General features: G+C 41.7%; 1 protein-coding gene across 7 annotated transcripts in view; it reads right to left on the bottom strand.

Annotated features, from left to right (window-relative positions):
- P4HA2 (prolyl 4-hydroxylase subunit alpha 2) overlaps window positions 1-14316 on the bottom strand; it is a 56448-nt gene extending 42132 nt beyond the window's left edge. For 2 of the 7 annotated variants that reach the window (XM_087955343.1, XM_087955346.1), the window contains exons 1-3: window positions 13926-13946; window positions 13595-13638; window positions 11071-11350 (exon numbers count right to left, since the gene is read on the bottom strand). The gene's annotated coding sequence lies outside the window, so the exon portion shown is untranslated. Of the gene's footprint in view, window positions 1-11070; window positions 11351-13594; window positions 13639-13925 lie in introns of all 7 variants that reach the window. The other 5 variants (XM_026687516.2, XM_026687534.2, XM_087955345.1 and 2 more) reach the window with 4 other exon arrangements.
- Window positions 14317-16910: the final 2594 nt, after the last annotated feature.

Raw genomic sequence — 16910 nt, forward strand, 5'->3', positions numbered from 1 at the left:
ATGTATCAGATCGAACAAATTAAGCCTTTAGTTGGAGTTGGTAGAGGAAAACAACTCTCCATTAGCCATCGAACAAAGGAAAGGAATAAACTTAATGGGGTTGAATATGTAGCATTTTTTTTGGGGGGGGGGGGAATTCCCCTTGTAAGTGCTGTCCACACATACACATGTGTGCAGTCCCACAAAAAGCCTTATTAGTATGCAAGCCAAGTTTTCTGAAAATAAAATTGTTTTATCACCAATGAGCCTTGCGGTACATACTTTGAATGCTTCACAGAACCCTAGTCTGCATTTATGAGGGTTTGTCTCAGATTGCATCCGATGCCCTGTGCAAAATGCTGATTCAGAGTAAGCATCTCAAAAAGAATCTTGGTTTGAGGATGGTGCATCAGAAAGGGCGCTGGTACTTACTTGATACGCCCATTCTCTGTGAGCTGTGAAGAGCATCCAGAAGTGGGAGGTGCTTCAGTCTCTTCTGGAAAGGCTGGGCTTAAAACTCCGGGATGCTCCTCCTCCTCCACGGGACACCTCCCCAGCGTCCCCCAGTTTTGCGAAGACTGAGTGCCAAAGTCCGGAACTCATCACCTAATCTAGATCCCTGACCGGAACGGAACCCCACCAGACGGAAAGAAATGGGTGGGGCTGGATGCTCTTCACAGCTCACAGAGAACGGGCGTATCAGGTAAGTACCAACGCCCTTTCTCCCATGAGCTGTTCAGAGCATCCAGAAGTGGGACATACCAAAGCTTGGCCTGTCCTTAGGGAGGGACTCCGTCTGGATCGAAATCCACTCCTAAACTCTGTGGACCCTCTGCAGGACTCTTCTGCCAAATGAAGCATCCGCTGAGGCATAGACATCAATTTTATAATTTCTGACAAAGGGCGATGGTGAAGCCCAAGTTGCCACTCTGCAAATTTCATCTATGGAAGCCCTTGTGGCACATGCTGCTGATGTTGCCACACTCCTTGTTGAGTGGGCTGTAATGCCCTTAGGAACTGAGATGGACTGGCATTTGTAACTTTTAGCTATGGTGGCTCTCAACCATCTACCAATGGTCGTCGACGACACCTTGTGTCCTAAAGTGGATGGGTTGAAGGATATGAATAGAGCCTCAGATTTTCAAAATGCCGCTGTGTGGTCCAGATAGATGCTCAATGCCCTTCGAACGTCAAGTTGATGTCATTGATGCTCCAGTCTATGAGATGGTTTCGGACAAAAATTTGGAAGTACCAACTCCTGCGCTCTGTGGAAGACTGAATTTACTTTAGGGGTGAACGATGGATCCAATCTGAGAACTACTCTGTCCGCATGAAACACGCACAGGTCCTTTCTCATCGACAAAGCTGCCAATTCGGAAATCCTCCTTGCTGATGTGATCGCAATTAAGAAGACCACCTTATATGTCAGGAATTTGAGACTAGCGGTTCTTAAAGGCTCGAACGGGCCAAATGTAAGTGCGGTTAACACCTTGTTGAGCTCCCAAGTGGGATAGCGGTGAATTACAGGAGGTCATAAGTTTGCAGCACCCTTAAGAAAGCTGCGGATATGTGGATTGTGCGCTATGGAACGAAGGTCACCCCAGGATATCACCGAGGCTAAGGCCGCCATCTGTCTGCGTAAAGTATTTGGAGATAGGCCCTTGGTCAACCCCTCCTGTAAAAAGTCCAATAATTGTCCTACTGATGGGGCGGTTGGATCGATTTTAGACCCCCGGCACCAGCAACAGAAAGCGGACCATGTAGCCTCGTATATACGATTTGTTGAGGACCGTCTGGATGCTTGTATGGTGGCAATGGCATCCTCTGAAATCTGTTGGGTCCTTAAAGGCTCCGCTCAACCTCCATATGGCTAGGCTGAGCCATTGTGGGTCCGGGTGAAGTACCGGCCCTTGCGAGAGGGAAACCCTCGACGGTGGAATTTTCCAAGGTGGTTGGCTCGACAGGTCCTGTAAGTCCATGAACCACGTTCGCCTGGGCCAGTAAGGGTCGACCAGTATCAATTCCGCTCATTCCTCCAATAACTTCTGGATCAACCTGGGTATTACAGGAAGTGGAGGAAACACATATAGAAGTCCGGGAGGCCACTGACATCGCAGGGTGTTTACAGCCTCCGCCCCCTGAGTCGGGTACCTTGAAATATAGTGGGGTAATTGGGCGTTGAGGGGAGAGGCAAATAGATCGATCACCAGTTGCCCAAACCTCCGCATTGCTTCCTGGAAGACAGACGGGTGTAGGCACCACTCTGCCTGATCTATCGTGGCCCTGCTGAGCCAGTCTGCTTGTGTGTTTAAGGCCCCTGCTATGTGCTCTGCCTTGAGCGAAAACAGATTGGTCTTGGCCCACTTGAACAACCTGCCCATCTCCAGCATCAGAAGTTTGGAATGGGTACCCCCTGTCTGTTTACGTGGGCCTTGGTTGTAATATTGGCTGTCGAGACCAGAACGTGACGTGATTAGAAAAGGGGTAGAAAATTGGGTAATGCCAGATGAACTGCTTGCAGTTCCCATAGGTTGATGCTTTGTGATTGTTTGGAAATAGTCCAAGTTCCCTCTGCAGTGTGGGATTGGAAGTGAGCTCCCCATCCTACCAGGCTGGCATCGGTTGTGATCATTGCCCTGCAAGGTTCCTTGAAAGGACAACCCTTGTTTATCGTTTTTTCCGACCACCAGCTGAGTGATCGGAGAACATTGTGCGGTACCTTTATCTGGACGTTGGAAGTGGCTCTTCCAGATCGCTGGAAAGGTAGCAGGAACCATTGCAGATCTCTAGAATGGAACCGAGCCCAAGGCACAATGGAAATACAAGAAATCAGTTTCCCTAACAGTTGAGACAGAACTGCCAAGGAAACCGTCTTTAAGGTTCTGATCTCTCTGGCCAAAGACTGGGTGCTATTCAGCCTGTCCTGAGAGAGAAAAATCTTGCCCTCCACGGTATCTATCACTAAATGAACTAACCTGGCTAATGTGTTGTGTTGTATTGTGTTCGTCTGATGAACACAATACAGAAGCCTGATGATGGCAGATGAGATTCTGCCGAAACGTTGCTACAACTTTAAAAGCACAACTACAATGACGTGGGAAAATACCCAAACAAAGCTGAATACATGTAAGTACCCGCAAAAACTTAAGAAAACACACACACACGCGCACGCGCGTGTATATGTGTGTGTGTGTGTGTGTGTGTGTGTGTGTGTGTGTGTGTGTAAAACTGAGTATATGGTGAACAGTATCTAAGGGTCCCCAACAAGGGAAACCCCCAATCGCTCCAAGCAAAAATATTATGGATCCCTGGTTCCCAACAAGGGAAACCAGCTATACAGGACCTGGATGGATCCTTTCCTGTCAAAAAAACGTCCCGCTGTTTGAAATGGCACTTGTGGCTTCACTTCAATGTAATGATTCAAAAGGAACTGCAAAGAAAATTCCTGTTTAAGAATTAGCCTGCTTATCCAATGCTAGCAAGATAAAGGAGAAATAATCCCAGGCAAGTAGAGTGGGAAGGTACTTGCCCCAGTCCCCAAGAAGGGAAACCAGCGAGGAATGGCGCCTGTGTATTTAGGCGCGAACTTGAAGCCAGGCGTTGAAAATGGCGGGAAGGCAGAATCTCCGATGTTGATTGCCTGAAAAGTTTAACGAGCCGCTGCTGCTGAATCTCTAAATGATCCCGTCAGTCAAAACGGCATGGAGGAGAGAGCCGCGGCTGCGAGCGCTCCGCCAAGATCGCAGAAATAAAACGATCGGAGGAATAGATAAGCTAATTGCTTGACGTGGCTGTCTCAGGCTGCCTGCGGAGTGGCAGGCTCTGCCTGTCACAAAGAGCTGCTCTCAATTGATCGGGGGGATAACCTAATAGAGCCACAAGCCTTGAAATCGCCAAATTAATTGGGGGGGAAATTTACAAGCCAAATTAACCCAAGAGCAAACCTGAAATTTGAGTAGCTGAATCAGAAACCATTCCAGTCAGGGAGTGCACAACCTCTTACCATGAAGGCTGAGCTAAAACTGGGGGACTCTGGGGAGGTGTCCTGTGGAGGAGGAGGAGGAGGAGGAGCGTCCCAGAGTTTTAAGCCCAGCCTTTCCAGAAGAGACTGAAGCACCTCCACTTCTGGATGCTCTGAACAGCTCATGGGAGAAAAATAGGGTTTTAACTTTCAGATGGATTTCAGGTAGACTATGCAATCAAAGCTAAGGAAAGGACTAACATCATCATATAGGTTTCTTTCCATTATTGCTAATTTATTCTGCATGCATTCCTTGCAGTTAATATTGTGATCTAAAACAATGACACTCTCTGCCAAATGTGGAATTATCTTAATCAAGTACAGTTAACCAATGACTTTTGTAGCCTGTTTTATTTCTTAAAGTCTGCTTTGGAGCAGGCTAAGAAAACCTCCGAAACAATAGAGGAAACACTGAAAGGGAAAGACATGAAAATTACCTCTTTTTTCTGCAGGGATATCCCTGAGTTTGATATTAGTAGTGTCCTTTGTTTTGAAGAAATCTAGTTAGGATATAAACCATTAATTTACATTTTATTTATTGACTGTACAAATTTATACCCTGCCCTTCTCACTATCTAAATGACTGAGATTACAATAAAAAGGCCATAAAATATTTTCAGAAACAGACAAAGTTAAAAAAATAGACAGAGCACTCAAGCTACCATCTCCAGGATGGTGTATCACTATTGGACCCCATGCTAGTCGACAGAACCAAGCTGTAACACTCTTCTGGAAGGCCAGAACAGTGGGGGCTGGCCTCACCTTAGAAGGCAAGATGTTCCATAGGGTGGGGGCAATGAGAGAGAAGACTCTCCTCCTAGACCCCTCCAGTCAAAATTCTTTATAGCTGACTTGCCCTTTCTGCCTAACTGGGTAGGCCAGGTGAATGTAATAGGGAAGTGACAGATCCTTAGGTATCCCGGGCCTATGCCATTAAGGGCTTTGAAGATCATAAGCAGCATTTTGAATTGGACCTGGAAGCAAATCAATACCCGATGCAGCTCATGCAGTAAAGGTATTACATGTATGTATCCCTAGAACTGAATGGACAACTACATTTTGTGCCAGGCTCTCCTAGTCATGATTGCCACCCGATCCTCAAGCAGGAGGTGTGAGTCCATCCTCAGCCCTCCACCCTCAGCCACTACAACTTAGCAGTAAGTTAAAGTGGAAGCAAGTGCATTCCCTCTTTCTCAAGCTAGTTGCGGCAGGGGGCCTTCCAGAAGCTGTCAAAGAATGATTCAGCACTGGTCATGTTAACTACAAATATTGAGAGTTTGAGATATACAGAAGCCCATGGTTCCTCATTTCTGATACAACACTTCATTTAGGCCAAATGAAAAATTGTCTCTCTAAAATTCATACTGACAAAGGGAAAAAGTCAGAATCACAACTCTATGCCTGCCACATGGAAAAAAAAATAATTGAACATTTTGAACATTCTGACTGTATGTTACACAGAAGGAATTTATCACACTCTATTAGCTAGAAACGAATGCCCATTTCTTGATGATAGTTTCTCAAACAGAGAGTTTAAGAAGCTGTGGAAACCTAAACATCCTGAACTTTCATATGCTCTCCATGTGTCTGTTTATTCAAGTTCACCTGTAACTTGAGATTCAAGGACAAAGTACACACAAAAAGTACACACACAAAAACACTGAAACTCTAGAATACTTAACAATCCACAAATATGCAACTTTTTCCAGATTGAGGGAAAATGCTCTATATTTTAAAAATTTAGCTGTGGACCATATTCCAGAAAGTAGAGAGAGTAAAAGCAAAAAAAAAGTTCTGATTGGGTAATTAAAATTGCATAAATATAGTTAACGTGCTTCATCCAATGATTTTAACACTTTTCCCTTTCTGACATATTAAAAATTATCATTTTTATCACTGAAACCATCCCAAACACATTACGGAGACAACTTGCAACTCTGATCCATATGTCCCAATTCAATTCCCCTTCCAAAAAGGAAAAGTAACTGCCAGTCTTTGTCTATTAAATGGCATTATATAAGTCTAGCATGATTTGAAGTATCTACTTCATCTTAGACATAAGGAACAAACTTGAGTTTGAACCAAATGAATCAGGCTTTACAATTAGAAGTGAAAAGCCTTCTGCTTATTTCAAATTCAGGGTGATCGGTATAGAACATGAGCCTTGACTTTAACAAATAATATAAAAAGCAGTCTTAAAGTAGTATCTGGATAGATTTCCTGGGATATGCCCTTGTTATTCTCTAAGAAGCAGGTGAGTAATAGTACTGAAGCCTGAACTCTATCACTCACTTTAGAGCAGGGGTTTCCAACCTTGGCAACTTTAAGCCTGGCGGACTTCAACTCCCAGAATTCCCATACCAGCTTTGTTGGCAGGGGAATTCTGGGAGTTGAAGTCCGCCAGGCTTAAAGTTGCCAAGGTTGGAGACCCCTGCTCTAGAATACACAATCAATGTTAAACTCACCCTATTCAATGATGGCAGAACACTTCATATATTACATTTAGGAGCTAGGATGAAATTACTTTGACTATGGGATATTAAGGCATGTTGGAGTGGGAATTCAAGGAACCCACACATGACACAATGGTTAACACTGTGGTGATGTGTGACACCTGGGGATTAAGGATGGGGATGGGTGAAGTGTTTATTGCAATCACAATAATTTTGCTGTAAATTGTTTTATTTGTCAAACAAATTCAGGCTAATTGCTTCAGCAGGTTCTCTTGGTGAAACCTCTGCTTAAATAGAAGGAATACAGAAGAATATTGTAATGATACAAATTGCACTCAAACGCTTCCCTGGCCACTTCCATTGCCCTCTAAACGACAAGACTGCAACCTAACTGCCACACTTCAGATGCTGTTCTTTAGCAGTCATGAATGGCAAACTCATTCTCTCCTCCACTCAGTGATAATGCCTGAAGAAAGTTACTATTTTAAGAGCAGCACACACTTTTCACTTACACATTTAGAAAAAATCTTGATCCTTTACAAAGAGTAGCAATATTTTTCTTATAATTAATCTTATTGCCTCAATGTCCAAATAACATTCCAAACCTTTAAAAAATTTGAGTAATTACAGTATGATCCAAATCTTGCTTTTGCATAACCACTACTGGTTTGTCAATACGGAAAGAAAAAGACCCAGATAGAAGGAGCACAGCTGGAAAGCAGAAGAAAAATATGTGTTTTCTTGTGTTTTCCATCAAATGGAAAAAAACAGGGTAAGAATTCTATATAAAACCCAGAGTATAGATGTAAAAATTGCCAAGGATTCTGGAACAACATTTTCTTCCGTTTCTTTTTCTTCCAGAGTAAGTAAGAAAATGGGCAGGAGGAGAGACAATAAAATTTAAGCACTTAATTTATAACACCATTGGCAGATATGCTTACTTATGAATTTACTTTAAATATTTTTGCAATAGCGATTCAAGCTGTAGAACTTTTTGTTGAGCCTGTTATATGGTTTTTTTTTTGCCTGCTTATAAGAAACAAGCAGGTAAAAAGAGACAGCAATAAAAATGTGCCATCACCATTGTACCAAAGCAAAGAAAGGTATTTCCTTTGTGTTCAGAAAGGAAGCATTAATTAAAAAGTGGTGAAGGAATATATAGTATATTTGGCCACATGAAGTGAATAAAGCAACATTTTTTTTTGCACTTGAAGCACTGTAACTACCAGCCATTTCTACTTGTAAAATCAATCTTATTATTTTATAGATTTCTGGAAATTAATTTGTGGTTCTTTTCCTCTTCACATGCTAACCTTCATGATTTAATGAATTTTACACCTCTATTTTGCAATTGCTCTAATGACTTTCTTGCTTAGGTGTCAACAGAAGATTGATTTAAAGTGACAGAGCTTACATTAAATCAAACTATTCTAAATATATGATCAATATTATCCAAGTTATAACTATCCAAACCGAAGTTCTCAATACATTTGTTTTGAGTACATTTGTTACTCAAATACATTTGTTACTCAAGCCCATTAAATCCAAGGATTATTTTCTCCTCATTCAGCAAATCAAGCTTTGGGAAAGCATATTGAGATTTATCTATAGCTTTAACATTTTTATTTAAGTGACATTTCTAATTCTGATATTTCTATTTAAAACCTAATCTAAAACACGTTTCCCACTGCATTTAAATATACAACTATGCATAACCAGTAAAATCATCCCTATTAAATGATTAAATGCCAGATGATACATAATACTCTTTTCAGGGGTATAGTCAATATTGATCCTGTGAAGAAGTATCTGCTATTTAAACAATAATTTCAGGTTACTTGAGTCTAGAGGCCTTGCTCTAAGCTTCCATACTTTTTTTAAATGGAAGCAGCAAGTAGAAACAACTTCATTCAGAAACCATACTGTGGCTCATGAATTCTTTATTTTGTTCTTCCATTTATACTCGCCTTTTGCTTCTACAAAGTCCCAAACCATAAAATAAAAAATGTGGATGCTATGAGTTTGTGCAGCTCCAGTGGAAAATAATCTGATTGCTTAAAAGGAAGCTCTGCTGAATTCAGTTAAGATTTATTCCTATATAAAATTACACACAGAATTGCAAACTAAAAGACATTTCAATGGAATGTGCAGTTTAAAAGATACTGTAACTCCTTATGAGTAATTAAACTGAGAGGTGATAACACGAAGGATAATTGATATTGCACGAGAATGCTGTAAACTGAAGAAAAGCAAAACAACAATAAATGTATTCCGAAAATCTAAAACATTGCAAAATTAATCTTTGGGAGCCTCAAAGAACAAATTGATTCTTTTTAACTTCAGGGCAGCATTTGAATGTATTGCTCAGCATTGAATATTATATCAACTGCACAAAAAAGTTAACAAAGTTTGCTAAAACTGAAACTGCAGTTTCTAATAAAGATGCAATCATAAAGTTATAGAGTAACGGATCAGAGTAAATTCATGTTCAAACAAATGCAGAATATCACACTTTGCAGATTTATCCATTGAGGGGAATGGTGTTGAACAGTGCTAACTGTATGTAATCCTAAGAGGGGTGTCAAACTCACGTTGACACAGTGGTGTCACATGACATATCCAGACTTTACCCCCCTTCGCTAAACCGGGTGTGGGCATGGCCAGCAGCGGGCCAGTTGTTTGACAGCCTGGTACAGAACATTTTGACACCACTTCCAATCCTTAAAAACAATCTACACAATAATTTCTATTACAGCTTCAGCAGACCAGTAGAAAAATATTAAGGATGTCATTAAAGGATGTTCAATCCTCCACCTACAATCTTAGTTCAGATTATGTACATTCAACTCATGATTTAAAAAAACAAAAATAAATCCAAGTTGAGAGGGGCTGCCTTTGTTGTGGCCTTCAAATGGAAAGAATAATGTTCTGACTTGATGCTACAGCAGTCAGACGATTGTTCAGGATTAATAGATAGAATAGATGATGCAAGAGCCTGTAGTTTGTTAAAGAGACCTCTTGGTGCAATTTTAGATGCACAACTGACAAGCAAAAAAATCAGCTTAAAAACCAAAAGCAACAATGTGAGACCATACATATTTTCAGCTCTTTCTTTCTGTCTCTCTTTCTTTCTTCATCCATCCTCTATCCATCTATCCAGCATCAGAAGGCACGGGCCTTTCCCAAAGTCTTTAGAATTCACAAGCTCTTTAGCAGCATACCCACAATTCTTTCTAAAACCAAATATCTGTGCTAATCTCTTAAAGCCAAGAGCCTTACTAAATGTTTCTCTTTCCCCAAAGATAATTGTCATCCAGCTGGCGTCTTGTTCCAGAATTGAACATTGCATCTCTAAAACACTACACTCATCCCTTCCACACGCCTGCATCACCACCTGCCATGCCAACAGTTTAATGCACATCTGCAAACAATTAAACAACTAAATGTTAAACAGACATTTAATCCTTGTGCTTTTTAAAATAAAAATATTAGAGTATGTGGTGTATCAAATGCTTTTTTGAATACAGTGGAACCATATACCAATAATTGTATGAGTTTATCTTAATAAAGTTAGTAACCTTGTGACTTCTTGGCTGTGCAGCTTTAAAAATACTAACACTGGATTTGTTCTGAAAGACATTTTAAACCACAATGGGCTTTTGTTCTGATGACTTTAAATTTGGTTATTCTATCATTCTCCTTTCCCAAGAGAAAAACTCCAAGACAAATATATGAAAGATCTGGTTAATTCAAACTGCAAGCATGAAAAGGAAGCTAGTCATGTTCTCCATCTAGAGCTAGCCGAAATTTTGGAGAAGTAGATATGTAATTGCACTTGTTAGTCATAGTTAATATGCATAGTTAATATGCAATATTCTATCAAATATGTCTATAAATAACTTTGGAATATTAAAAGATTTTCAAGAAAATCATATTGAAAATCGTTCTGTAAAATCCCAGCTGTAAAAACTTTGGAAAGAAGTCTTAGCTGAAATAAGTCTGCTTTGAATCTTTTCCTGAACATGGAACCCTCTAGGTTACTAATACTAAACAAACTATTAGAGGAGACTGACAGAATGACTCAAAAAAAAGAATAATTTCCATTTGAATTTCTGTGCATTAATATCAAATACAAAAATGGTATTCTTATCATACAAAGAAGAATGCCATAATTACTTAGGATATTAGTCTTGACAATAATAATCAAAATTGCCTTCAGCTTCCAACATTACACTAAGGATAAACCATGGTTTCAAATCCTAGTGACTAAACTCACATTAAGCCAAAACCTTTTGAAAAATATGTCAGCTGCTCTTTGACTGATCATGGAAGTCTAAAATATGGCACACTTCACAGGTCTTATTTATCTGCAGCTTCCACTCTTACAACTTTCTGATACTTTAAATCTAAATTTAACCAAAAACCACAAGGTGGCAGAGATATTTATTCTGTATGTTTATAATACCAATTAGGCCAGGATTATGCATTCTGCATCTGAACTTCAAAAATATATGGTTAACAGGAAAAATAACAGGAAAGGCATGAAAAACTCCAGCTGGTTTTCAGAAGAAATAAACAAAATAAAGAGGCAGAAATATACTTTGCATATTTGCTTACTCATTAGAATCTTAGAATAGAATAGAGCTGAAAGGGATCTTGGAGGTCTTCTAGTCACTCAAGCAGGTGACCTTATACCATTTCAGACAGGTGGCTGTCCAGTCTCTTCTTAAAAACCTCAGGTAATGAAGCACCCACAATTTCTGAAGGCCAGCTGTTCCTTTGATTAATTGTTCTCACTGTTAGGAAGTTTCTCCTTAATTCCAAGTTGCTTCTCTTCTTGATTAGTTTCCAATTAGTTTAGTTAAAGCAGAACCTCTATTTCAGAGTTTGAATCTGTCTGTAATGTAAACTTAACATTTTAGTTCTACAAATTATTGTCAATCTATCAAATCATATTTTTCTAAACAAATTTCATTTTAAAAAAAGTTCTAGTCTTGCCTTAGACATAAAGCCAGCTGGGTAATTTTGGTCAGTCAATCTCTCTCAGCCCTGGGAAGGAGGCAATAACGAATTTTGAAAAATTTTGCCAAGAAAATTGCAGGAACTAATCCATGTGGTCCCCAGGAATCAACACTGAATTAAAGGCATATGCACGTACACACTAACTCTTTGAATTCCACCCACTGACGGACGTTCCATAAACAAATAATGTTTACAAAAATAGTTTTTCTTAATAAATAATGTTTGCTTGCTTTGGAGCTGACACTGTTGATTTTTAATCCTGACTTCATATGTTTCTGGAATGTGTAAATTCCGGGGGAAAGGCAAAAGATAAATCTGTCAGTGAAATATGCCATCTGGTTGATATTCTAAATCACGGACCTCAAAAAGATGGTCATAAAAGGGATACAGAATGTGGTATCTTGTAAGCACAGTGAAACTCTCTCTCTCCCAAATATTATTAGGGCCATTATCCTGTATGCAGCCTATCTCTTCACACCCAACATTTAGGTCCTAGAAATTTATTGACCAGTTTAATCTCAGCTCAGTACTGATAGCAGATTGTAAATTGTTTGTATGTAGTTTTGTAATGTAACGAAGTCCTAAGATGGATCTCAAATCTCCATGTTCATGCACCAAAACTCTGCTGCACAGAGCAACGGTTATTTATCCATGGTTCACTGAATAAACCATAGCTGGCTGCACACAAATTAAGCCAGAATCATATCCTACTTGGGAAACCCTAATGCAACCAGACACCCTCTCTGAAGCACTTCAGAACTGGAAAGTGGAAAGCGGAAAAAGACACACACCTCACTGCGATTGTCAGGATTTCTGGATTTCCATTCCACCTCTAACTTCACTTTTGACATTACCCTACAAGAACTCCAGAGACATAATGTATATACTTAGAATAACCTTCACCTCCGCTCAGATTAAACATAATGAATAAATTAAAGCCACGGAAGGAAAGAGCCTTTTTACTGCTACCGCACAGGGTTTCGCTCTAGTGTCCTAGAAGGGAGGTAAGGGAGTGGGGGCGGGGATGTTGCACACACATGCGCAGGGGATGCAGGGCGCATTGCATTGTGGGTGCTGGCACGCACATGCTTTCAGCACACAAACAAAAAGGTTTGCCATCACTGTCCTAGTTCATTGTTGTCAATTATCAGCATATAGATGATATCTCACCCCATTGCTACAGATGGTCTCACCTAGCGGTTTCATGTAGATGTTAAAACAAGAGTGGAGAAAGCACCAACTCTTGAGGGACCTTGCAAAGCCCCAACCAAGGAATTGACACAGGAAAAACACCATTAAAGAGGAAATCATTGCCCTGAAAGTCCCAAAGTTTTTTTTTTTTCAAGAAGTGAAGGACTTTCTGGTGGGTTTTTTTTTGGGAATACTTTCACTCCTCATCCAAGAAGCCTCTTCAGCTCAGAGCTGAGGAAGCTTCTTGGCTGAGAAGTGAAACGCCTTCAAAGAAAAACCAGAAAGTCCAGTTGCTTCCTGCCCTGAATTCCCCTCTTTTTCCCAAGGCGCAGCTGATAAATCTGCCCCCTTTACTGTTTGCTTAGATCAGGAATTGCTTGCTGCAAGGGCAAGATCATTTGGCTGGCTGGCTGCCTGCTGGAAGATCCTTCACAAGTTGGGAGATTAAATAGGACCCACTTCTTTTCTCTCTCTTTTCTAGATTACCATTTGATGCTTGGGCTCCAATTTCAAGGCCCTCCTGAAACTTGGTTCTCCCCCCACCCCAATCACCTTCTGTGATGCATCAAATAGAAAATCTCAGCCTACGTGCTGTCTATCACGACTATCCTCGGGCCAGAAAGCCTTCTGAAGCGCAGCCTAGCAATTCCCTCTTATGGTTGTTTTTCCCACTCAGGAAAGCGGAGAGGAAGCGGGGCGACCACTTTCCCTTGAGCCAAGGCTCCTGAGGGCGGCAGGACTTACCCTGTCCCCGCGCGGTCAAAAGGCTTTCCCAAACTTTGGGCCTCGCCCCACAAGTCCACCAACATTCCCCGGCCGGGTTTTGTCCCCCCCCCCTCCCTCCCAGAAATAGCTTTCTTATACCCGACGCCGCCTTTTCCTTCCTCCCTCCCCGACATCATCCCGTGGGCGCGTTTCCAAGCGTTACCTGCAGAAACCACCGTGCTCGCCGTCCGCTCTCCGGCCTTTTACCTGAAAATTAAGTGAAGCAGGAGTTTTATTATTATTATTACGGCGCGGAAACATTGCAAGGTTGCAGCCGGCTCGGCGGATGAAGTCATTCCCCCCCAGCCCCGCCGTTTCTCCGCCGCGCCTAACCAGGCTATAGGAAAGCGTCGCCGGCGAGCGATTCTTATACACTGCCATGCAGGGGATGGTGGCCTTGGAAGCGATCTTCTAGACACGCTCGCCCGGGCGCAAGTGCCGCTGCTTCGGTTGGGGCGAGAAAGAGAGGGAGACGCGGGGGGTGGATGTCTTACCGCTCGGCGGGCACGTATAGGATCGCGCGGCGAGGCGCACTCCGCGCGCCAGGGCAAGGGGGGGTGAGGAAGAGGGCGCATGTCACGGTTCAGCGGGAGACGGGTCATTAGGAGCCGGGAGAGCTTGTGGGCAAGCAGCGAAGCAGGCGGGCAGGAGGGGCTGGGGAAGCGTGGGAGCAGCAACAGCTCCGGGGATGGCGGAGGCTAAGGCGCAACCAAACGCTGACTCTGGAGACACGACGGTCGCAACGTACAAGGAATCCACAGGTTGAACCCTGAGCCTGTCCCTCGACCAGGGGGGAGAAGCGGCGTCCGCGCCCCAGAACAAGCAACGCGACTCCGCGCTTTCTAGAACAGACCCTGACACTCCTGGTCCCGCCCTCCCTTTGCTGATGTACTTGGCGTTCTGCGCTCCTATTGAGCGGTTGCCACGTCGGAAACCCCGCCTCCCCCCGCGCCTAACAACCTGGCACAAAACCTTGGAAAGGCTCAGGCGATACCGTAATGCTTCCAAGAGCTGCATCCTCAACTTTCGAAACAGTTGAGCCGCCTGGGAACACGGTCCCACCATCTCGCCTCGTTTTGCTGTTACCTACTGATAGACACGTTTACCTTACAACGCGAAGGTTCATGCCTAAGAACTCTATGGACAGCAGATTTTTCCTCAGAAGAAATGGCGAGAAACAACCAGTGGAAATCTGGGGAATACGGCTATGTGTCTGGGTTCAAGTATGGTCCTAATTTAAGCATGACTTATTGAATGAGCTGTTGTCCACATCAGTCTAAAGTGATGTTTGTTCCTCGACCTTGGCAGCTTGAAGCCGTGTGAACTTCAACTCCCAGAATTCCCCAGCCATCAGGCTGGAAGGTGCAATCCACACACCTTCTAGCTGCCAAGACTGAGTCTAAACCAAGACTGGCTTCATCAGTCATACTAACCAAGCCATAGTGTGGTGCAGTTCTCTTGTAATGTATGTAGTAAGCCACTCTTGCTAGTTTCCCTCCTCGTGGTGCACCCTGGATAGTAGTGTGAACCAAATGACTAGCAAAAATTGCCAGCCAGACTACATTGAAGAATTGACTGTTAACAATTGGCAGCCAGACATATTTGTAGAACTTCTGGCTCTCTAAATACATGGCAATGGATTGATCAACTCTGAACAGGATCCGTATAGGATGTCTTCCAGGAGTCATTGTTTAAGTGGAGTCTTGTCTCTACCCCTCAGTGTCACTGCATCCATCACATTGTGTCCAAACGTCCATCAAGTAAATAAATTTGTTTTTGTTTTTTTAATAATTTTTCATTAACATGGTTTTCAACAGAAAAATAACTTTTAAGTTGAATGTAAGAAGAATAAAGAAAAACAGTAAGGGAGAATAAAAAGAATTTGAAAAGAAAGACAAAGGAACAAAAAGAAAAGCTTACAAAAAAAGTGCCCTGGATCTTCTTGACAGTGGTTTTGAATGCATTTTTAAATTCTCTCTAAGGTTACATCATAATTTCCCTTTTCCCATAATCTACCATTTCTAATCATCAGGTCCAAAAATCAGAAGTTCATTTTTTTTCCAGCCAAAAGTTCATAACGGTTTTCCAGTCATTATTAAATGTAGAAGTTGAGCTTTTTCAAAGTGAAAAAAGGTACTAATTTTGAACTGAAAGGTAAAATGTGCTCTTAAATGAAACCCTGTTCTGATGGCTTCAAAGCAATTCTTTCATTTTAATTTATACAGGCTACAGTATTAGTAATGGGGATTGTAAAACCTTAAACATAAACTTATCTTCTGAATGTATGTACATCACATTTCCTGTGCAAAATATTTTCAGAGAAATGAAAGGAAAAAGAATCCCAAATATTAAACTGTAGAACTGTAGTTTATATCTCAGATCAGAAATATACATGAGGAAAAGATACATTATTCTTGATATATTGGGTAGATATCAAGAAATTATTATTGCTTTGGAAAATATCATGGGATTTTTATTCTTTCTGTCTTACCAGAATAAAAAATAAGACACATACAAGTGGTTTATTGCACCAGCCCAGAGATCCACTCTATGCCTGCAGCAATTATTTATATTTGTTTTTCTGATAGCTTAATGGGCATTAACTTTTGTCCTTTCCATCTAAGTTGGAGCTTTACAATTGTTTGTTGTTATAATTAACATTTCTACCCTGAGAAACTTTGGGTCTCTAACTCTAGGGTGGAAGTCAGACAAAAAACAAAACATGTATTATCTCATGACACAAAATCCACAATTGGAGACTCGGTCAGGTGCAGGATGCAAGCATATAAGGCAGAGTACATATCACAGCCTCACATGTGGGCTGGATGGCTGCGGTGTGTACTGTGGGCCATCCCAAAGTTGCCTCAGCTGGGAACACTTTGGGCAGCACTGGAAAAGAAATCTGAGAAGATTCTCCTGAGTGGCTTGAAGCAATTTGCTGTCACCCAAATTACTGTCTGATGGTGAATTGGAGGTTTGCTTTGCTTTAGCGAAATGAATCCTGTTGCTTCCATGACCCTGATTGTAGCACTAAAATCCACTCACTTTGCACATGCTTAGTGAGCTGAACATGAGGAACTGGAGGCCACATAACAAGAGGAGTTAATGCTAGGGTCTTTCCAGTCATAGTGAAAGTTGGATATTGAGAAAGAGTGATGGAAAGGAGAGAAAAGAGTGAATTATAGATCAGATAGCTACTATCTGAGTACCATGGACTATCAGAAGACCCAAATGAGCAAATAAAAAATGACTCCCTTCCTTCCTTCCTTCCTTCCTTCCTTCCTTCCTTCCTTCCTTCCTTCCTTCCTTCCTTCCCTCCCTCCCTCCCTCCCTCCCTCCCTCCCTCCCTTCTTCCCTCTTCCTCCCTCCCTCCCTTAGTTGCCCAACTCATAAATAGTGACTCTGGGCAGCATGCAACATTAAAAATCCAGAGTTAAAAATCATGGACTTGCAGAAAAGCAACAAGGTGGAGCCCAATC

This window comes from Notechis scutatus, chromosome 2, assembly GCF_049901735.1.
Source record: "Notechis scutatus isolate UNSWTSFEM ecotype Mainland chromosome 2, rNotScu1.2, whole genome shotgun sequence".
NCBI classification, from domain to species: Eukaryota; Metazoa; Chordata; class Lepidosauria; order Squamata; family Elapidae; genus Notechis; species Notechis scutatus.